The following is an 8,866-nucleotide window of genomic DNA, read 5'->3' on the forward strand; positions in this document are numbered from 1 at the left end:
AGATCTTCATCAGAGCCCCATGCAGACGTCACACTGATACACGTAAAGCATGAATACAGCACAGACAGCTGAAGATCAGATCTTCATCAGAGCCCCATGCATGTGTCACACTGATACACATAAAGCATGAATACAGCACAGACAGCTGAAGAGCAGATCTTCATCAGAGCCCCATGCAGGCATCACACTGATACATGTAAAGCATGAATACAGCACAGACAGCTAAACAGCAGACTTGTAGGTGAATTTTATTTGAACAGGTGGTGGATCCTATAATAAGTTGAATTTTTTTTTAATTTTTTTTTTTTTAAATATGAGAAATAAAATATATTAGGACAGAAAGACTGGAAACCTAAGAATAAAATGAAAAGAGGCCTCGATATTGCCAAGAAACCAGCAGGTTGTATTTTTAAAGTCGCTTTCAAGCGTTGATCCTCCAAAGGGTGAAGACGTACTCATAACACCAGAAATGTGAAGTAGGTGGCAGATTACGCAGGCAGGCGAGGAGAGCCGGGCGAAGTCCGGGGAGACCTCCGTGTTGCGGGCGGGCACCATGAGGAACACCAGATTGTCTCGACTTTCCTGCGGGGGGGGGGGGGGGGGGTCCAGCGCTGCCATCCCCCGAAGCCGCCCTTGGTGGTCCGAGCCGCTCTCTTCCTTAAGGGGGCAACGAAGCGCCCCCCCTCCGCAGCAGCGAAGACGAAGGGGCCGCCCCTCAACTACGCGTATTCTTAAGCAATAACAAACGCAATCCGTATTATCTACCCAAGAATACCCGTCATCGAAGGAAGCCAGTGCCGGGGGCGCCGGGGACTCCAACTTCCACCGCCCCGCGGGTGCAACAAAGCAGAAGGCAGGCTGTGACTGGGGAAATGCTCTGGGCTCGGCCTCAACCGGGAACCCCCCCTTCCCTGGGCACCGTGCCGGCCAGGGAGGCGACGAGGAGGAAGGGAAAGCCTCGTATTCACGGAGCGTGACGACCAACGTTCCTACGTGCAACAAACAAAAAAAAAAAGATGTAAAGACTTCTGTTATTCCAAAACGGTGGTCGGTTTTTGGCGCCGCTGGGTTTTTTTTAAATTGTAAGTGCAGCGGTAATCGGGGCAGTGTCCCGGATCCCTGGCTGCGAGGGGATCCGGGGACACAGGTCCCCGTTGCACTCTCAGGCCCGATGCAGTGACTCATCTCAGCCGCTCCCCAGCACTTTAAGATCCCGGGCCCGGGGGAGCCCTCCCAGCCAGTTGTGTGTGTGTGTTTTTGTTTTTTTTTCAGGGTTCCCCGCCGTGAATGTGCGTCTCATAGGTTTCCATGCAGATCTACCTCCTGCATCTTCACTTGGGTGTCCTGGAAGACTGAATGACCCCGGGAGCAAGCCACCCCTGATTTTGGGGGTTCAGCGATACCTGGTGAGATGTGTCCCAGCCTCCCCCCCCCCCCCCCCCTCCATGTGCTGTGCAGTGGGAATCTTACAGCGTTTCCCCCCACCCCCACCTGCTGTCTCTCCTCACCTCACGACTCTCCTCTGGTAAAGCTCAGACGTGGGCACTGCCTTCCTGCCCTCCGGCTCTCTCCCCATTCCCACAGCCTCTGAGGATCACCAGGGCCAGCCTTGGGCTACCTCTTGCTGCCAACGCTAGGAGCTGCCAGCTCTCCACTCACAACTAAACCACCGGGCCTCTTCCTGCAAGCTGCGTCTCCTTAATAAGGTCTATGAACCCTCGGCTTCCGCTCCCATTACAGATCTGCCCACACATCTTTGAGGAAAGGGAAGGTCAATGAGCAGAATATAAAGATTACAGTTTGGCCGGCTACCTTGCACATTTTTTCCTTTTTTTTTTTTGTCTTCTGCAGCGAAAGCCAATGGCAGAAGGTATCGAGTTAGTCCAATAAACAAGTCTTGTCTGCAGTTTGTTTGTGGACTTTTATTTCTACCCATTCATGCGGACTGGGCATTTTACTTTAAAAAAAAAAAAAATACCCTCTGCATTTTTTTTTTTGCGGATTTTGATTTGGTCACCAGCTTTGCCTTGGAGGAAGTCGCTATTGGCTGCTGGTGACATTGCAACCCCTCGGGTGTGACCTCCACAGGTAGGCGAGCAGGTGCAGGAGGAGTGGATGTACATCGGTCTGTGGCAGCGAGAAGCTATGCGTGAGGAGAGGAGATGGCTGAGCTAGAGCTGTGCCCATCCTGTGAGGACCTCTTTCTATATATATAATATACACACATGCACATTTATTTACTATTCTAAATCTGAGCTCAAGATGAGTTACACGTCAGGTGCTGTAGTTATATATTGCAGTGTCATTTCAAATAGACAATAAAATAGATATAAAGTCCTGAAAATTTACAATTGATCTTATTTGAATTGTTATTAATACTACATACAAAATGATAGAGTCCGACAGTTCTCCCACAATGCTACACATTTGTCATAGGCTGAGAAAAAGGCAGATCTCCCTTAATGCCAACCCTGAGGCAAAGGCAGGTCTCCCTTAATATCAGCCCTGAGGCAAAGGCAGGTCTCCCTTAATGCCAACCCTGAGGCAAAGGCAGGTCTCCCTTAATATCAGCCCTGAGGCAAAGGCAGGTCTCCCTTAATGATAACCCTGAGGCAAAGGCAGGTCTCCCTTATGCCAGCCCTGAGGCAAAGGCAGGTCTCCCTTAATGATAACCCTGAGGCAAAGGCAGGTCTCCCTTATGCCAGCCCTGAGGCAAAGGCAGGTCTCCCTTAATGATAACCCTGAGGCAAAGGCAGGTCTCCCTTAATGTCAGCCCTGAGGCAAAGGCAGGTCTCCCTTAATGTCAGCCCTGAGGCAAAGGCAGGTCTCCCTTATGCCAATCCTGAGGCAAAGGCAGGTCTCCCTTAATGATAACCCTGAGGCAAAGGCAGGTCTCCCTTATGCCAATCCTGAGGCAAAGGCAGGTCTCCCTTAATGATAACCCTGAGGCAAAGGCAGGTCTCCCTTAATGTCAGCCCTGAGGAAAAGGCAGGTCTCCCTTAATGATAACCCTGAGGCAAAGGCAGGTCTCCCTTAATGTCAGCCCTGAGGCAAAGGCAGGTCTCCCTTATGCCAACCCTGAGGAAAAGGCAGGTCTCCCTTAATGTCAGCCCTGAGGAAAAGGCAGGTCTCCCTTATGCCAACCCTGAGGCAAAGGCAGGTCTCCCTTAATGTCAGCCCTGAGGCAAAGGCAGGTCTCCCTTATGCCAACCTTGAGGCAAAGGCAGGTCTCCCTTAATGATAACCCTGAGGCAAAGGCAGGTCTCCCTTAATGCCAACCCTGAGGCAAAGGCAGGTCTCCCTTAATGATAACCCTGAGGCAAAGGCAGGTCTCCCTTAATGTCAGCCCTGAGGCAAAGGCAGGTCTCCCTTATGCCAATCCTGAGGCAAAGGCAGGTCTCCCTTAATGCCAGCCGTGAGGCAAAGGCAGGTCTCCCTTAATGCCAACCCTGAGGCAAAGGCAGGTCTCCCTTAATGATAACCCTGAGGCAAAGGCAGGTCTCCCTTAATGTCAGCCCTGAGGCAAAGGCAGGTCTCCCTTATGCCAATCCTGAGGCAAAGGCAGGTCTCCCTTAATGCCAGCCGTGAGGCAAAGGCAGGTCTCCCTTAATGTCAGCCCTGAGGCAAAGGCAGGTCTCCCTTAATGTCAGCCCTGAGGAAAAGGCAGGTCTCCCTTATGTCAATCCTGAGGCAAAGGCAGGTCTCCCTTAATGATAACCCTGAGGCAAAGGCAGGTCTCCCTTAATGTCAGCCCTGAGGAAAAGGCAGGTCTCCCTTATGCCAATCCTGAGGCAAAGGCAGGTCTCCCTTAATGATAACCCTGAGGCAAAGGCAGGTCTCCCTTAATGTCAGCCCTGAGGAAAAGGCAGGTCTCCCTTATGCCAATCCTGAGGCAAAGGCAGGTCTCCCTTAATGATAACCCTGAGGCAAAGGCAGGTCTCCCTTAATGTCAGCCCTGAGGAAAAGGCAGGTCTCCCTTAATGATAACCCTGAGGCAAAGGCAGGTCTCCCTTAATGTCAGCCCTGAGGCAAAGGCAGGTCTCCCTTATGCCAACCCTGAGGAAAAGGCAGGTCTCCCTTAATGTCAGCCCTGAGGCAAAGGCAGGTCTCCCTTAATGTCAGCCCTGAGGAAAAGGCAGGTCTCCCTTAATGCCAACCCTGAGGCAAAGGCAGGTCTCCCTTAATGTCAGCCCTGAGGCAAAGGCAGGTCTCCCTTATGCCAACCCTGAGGCAAAGGCAGGTCTCCCTTAATGTCAGCCCTGAGGAAAAGGCAGGTCTCCCTTAATGATAACCCTGAGGCAAAGGCAGGTCTCCCTTAATGTCAGCCCTGAGGAAAAGGCAGGTCTCCCTTAATGATAACCCTGAGGCAAAGGCAGGTCTCCCTTAATGTCAGCCCTGAGGAAAAGGCAGGTCTCCCTTAATGATAGCCCTGAGGCAAAGGCAGGTCTCCCTTAATGATAACCCTGAGGCAAAGGCAGGTCTCCCTCCTATCAGCACCGTACTGAATATTACTTTTACAGCAGACCTGCTCCCATCGAGATCCAGCTCCCCAGTTTAGTCTTGGAAAGCCCCAGACTGTTGCAGCCCGGAAAGGCTTAAGAAGCCTCAGGCCTGAGCTGCGACGCTCTGCCTGGCTCCCCCTTTTCGTGTGGATGGGCTGCGCTTTAAGCACTGGGTGGGGAGAGAGCTGGCAGCGTCAGGAGGACCAGGGCGCTGTCCAGGGCGCTGTCCAGGGTGCTGATCCCAATACTGAGCGGAAAGGGAGAGGAGCGGCCACGTCCCGTCCCAGTGCCCCCCCCCCCCCCCTCACCTCTCTCACCCATTGCAAGCAAATCTTTAAAAAAAACCCAAAAAAACTCAACTCTAATCTGTCAAAGAGCCAGGCATAGCCAGGAGGGGGGACGTGGATCTCCAGGCCCACCCTAAAAAGCGCTGTAAATAGCTGGGGGTAAAGAGGAGGGGGGGGGGGAGGGAAGGGGCTAGGCTGCAGAGCAGAAGAGGAGGGCCCACTGATCTCCTGGGGAGGGGGGCACCCGACAGACGGGTCACCAGCACCCAGATCAGCCTTTGACCCCAGCCTTGCCCGCTTCTTTCCTATAAATCAGCTAAGTTGTGTTTATAGGTAGATACACACACACACAGTCATACACCCCCACACACACACAGAGCCACACCCCCACACACACACAGAGTCAGAGTCACACACCCACAGAGTCACACACCCACACACACAGAGTTACACACAGAGTCACACACACACAGTCACACACAGAGTCAGTCACACACACACACACACACACACACTCAGTCATACACCCCCCCACACACACAGAGCCACACACACACAGAGTCAGAGTCACACACCCACAGAGTCACACACCCACACACACAGAGTTACACACAGAGTCACACACACACAGTCACACACAGAGTCAGTCACACACACACACACACAGAGTTACACACAGAGTCACACACACACAGTCACACACAGAGTCAGAGTCACACACCCACAGAGTCACACACCCACACACACAGAGTCACACACACACAGTCACACACAGAGTCAGTCACACACACACACACAGTCACATACAGAGTCACACACACACACACACACACACAGACAGAAACACCCCCCCCACACACACACACACACAAACAGAGCCACACACACCCACAGACACACATAGGTAGGGATATACATTGGGACCTGCTCTGGCTCCCCTTATTTTAGGGAGGGGAGTGGTAGATGGGCATAAACTCCCCCCCTCTCTGTTTAGATCTCGGAGAGGGGGTTCCAAGCCCAGCAGGCACCCCGGGCACAGGGGGGCCGGATGCAGCTGAAAAGATGCGATCCCATGATCTGGGAGGCGCAGGCAAGGGGCCCAGCTCTGGCAATCAGCAGGGGATAAATCTTTAAAAGGCTTTTGCTGTGACAGAGCCTCCTGGGCTCCCCTGGGCTCGCTCAGCTCCCCCCTTCCCTCGCTTAGGAGAGGCCCATGGGAGACCCCCCCTCTCCCCGGACGGGCACACAAAGCAGGGAGTCGCCGGGGAGCTGATTTATCTCACAGCCCTAGGGTCACAGCTCCTACAGCCCTGCGCCCCCTCCCAAAACAGCTGGAAAGAAAAAAATAAATAAACAGAGCTAAAGCTGCCCCCCCTCCTGCCAGCAGCCGGACTAAGAGCTGCTTCCCATCTTATTATTATTATTATTTCCTCCATCTGCAGAGGAAGCGGGAGGCAATGCAAACGGGAAAGCCAGGGAGGGAGGGAGGGAGGCTGCCCCACCCTTCCATGGAGGGGAGCGGAGGAACGGGGGGGGGGGGGGGGGCACACAACTCACCCTCTTTGTCTGGCAGCTCCGGGTCCTGCCCGTCCAGATCCGGGGACGCCTCTGACCCAGCACCCCCTGAATCCACCTCCCTCCCTCCCTCCCATCGCGCAGACTGACACAGCCCCTCATCCCCACCCAGAGCTGAGGAATCAGAGACTCCCACACCACAACCCCCCCCCCCCCCCCCCGGATCACCAGCCTCTCCGAGGGGGGGGGGGGAGAGAGATGCATTCAGGAAGGAGGAGGAGGGCGGCTCAGAGAGAGGGAAAGAGATGAGGGGGGGGGGGGGGCTGGAGGAAACCTCAACCCCCGAGCAAGGCTGCAAATGAAAAAAAAAAACCAGCCTTAAACAGGGGTCCTGGTGGCTCCTTCAGGGATTTCCAGACACCGTGCCCCCCACTCATTATACAGAGCACCACTACGGCCACTGGGAGAGACTGGGGAAGCAGCACCCCTCTCCCCCCTTCCCCTGCCACTCCTCCCCAACCCATCTCCACACAGTTCTCCCCCCCCCCCCCCCACTACCCGGGCTGGGTCTCCCATCGGGCAAAATAAGCAGCCACCTGCCCAAGCTACCAAAATCTTAGGAGTGGCAAAAACTCTGGAAAGCCCCAGGTGCCACTCACCTACTTTTAATCCCCACACTACCCCGAGAGAAGGGAGTGGAAGCTGGAGGGGTGGAGACAGAGAGAGGCTGGGTGGGTGGGAGGGGAGTTGTGGAGAGAGAGAGAGAGAGACAGAGCCGGGCAGGTGAGAGTGGGGTGGGAGAAAGAGAGGATGCTTAGTTTGACAATGCAAAAAGGGGGTGATGCTGGTGCCCTGAGCAAGGAGCGAAGCAGAGAGAGAGGAGGGTGCTGGGGGGGGGGGGGGGGGAGAGGAGAGTTACTGGACAGGGGGATAGCCAGAAGGGATGCAGGGAACTGTGGACAGGCTGCAAAAGGAGGAGGGTGCAGGACTTGGGGGGGGGGGGAGAGAGAGAGAGCGCTGCCCGCTGATAGGCAAGTGCGTAGGGTCAGAGTGCGAGACTGAAACGTCGCCTACGGCACCTAACGCCTTTCCAAGGGCCCTGCCCACTGCTGTCTTTCCAGGGTTAAAAGACGCGAGTCCTAACTAGTACCAGTCCTTTCCAATGACATTCAAGAAGAAACCTCAATGAAAATACCACATCAGCTCGTAGACCTCGCACAGCCCCACGCACACCATCAGCACTGTATAAATATAACACCTCGTACAGCCCCACGCACACTGTCAGCACTGTATAAATATAATAACACCTCGTACAGCCCCACGCACACTGTCAGCACTGTATAAACATAATAACACCTCGTACAGCCCCATGCATACCATCAGTACTGTATAAATATAATAACACCTCGCACAGCCCCACGCACACTGTCAGCACTGTATAAATATAACAACACCTCGTACAGCCCCACGCACACTGTCAGCACTGTATAAATATAATAACACCTCGTACAGCCCCACGCATACCATCAGTACTGTATAAATATAATAACACCTCGCACAGCCCCACGCACACCGTCAGCACTGTATAAATATAATAACACCTCGCACAGCCCCAGGCACACCGTCAGCACTGGATAAACATAACACCTCGTACAGCCCCATGCACACCGTCAGCACTGTATAAACATAATACCACCTCGTACAGCCCCACGCACACCGTCAGCACTGTATAAACATAATAACACCTCGTACAGCCCCGCGCACACCGTCAGCACTGTATAAATATAATAACACCTCGCACAGCCCCACGCACACCGTCAGCACTGTATAAATATAATAACACCTCGTACAGCCCCGCACACAGTGTCAGCACTGTATAAATATAATAACACCTCGCACAGCCCCGCGCACACCGTCAGCACTGTATAAACATAATAACACCTCGCACAGCCCCGCGCACACCGTCAGCACTGTATAAACATAATAACACCTCGTACAGCCCCGCGCACACCGTCAGCACTGTATAAACATAATAACACCTCGTACAGCCCCGCGCACACCGTCAGCACTGTATAAACATAATAACACGTCGTACAGCCCCACGCACACCGTCAGCACTGTATAAATATACCACCTCGTACAGCCCCACGCACACCGTCAGCACTGTATAAATATAATACCACCTCGTACAGCCCCACGCACACCGTCAGCACTGTATAAACATAATAACACCTCGTATAGCCCCACGCACACCATCAGCACTGTATAAATATAACACCTCGAACAGCCCCATGCACACCGTCAGCACTGTATAAACATAACACCTCATACAGCCCCACGCACACCATCAGCACTGTATAAATATAACACCTCGTACAGCCCCACGCACACCGTCAGCACTGTATAAACATAATAACACCTCGTACAGCCCCATGCACACCGTCAGCACTGTATAAACATAACAACATCTCCTATAGCCCCACGCACACCGTCAGCACTGTATAAACATAATAACATCTCCTATAGCCCCACGCACACCGTCAGCACTGTATAAACATAATA

The sequence above is a fragment of the Rhinatrema bivittatum genome, chromosome 19 (genome assembly GCF_901001135.1).
Source record: "Rhinatrema bivittatum chromosome 19, aRhiBiv1.1, whole genome shotgun sequence".
In the NCBI taxonomy this organism is placed as follows: Eukaryota; Metazoa; Chordata; class Amphibia; order Gymnophiona; family Rhinatrematidae; genus Rhinatrema; species Rhinatrema bivittatum.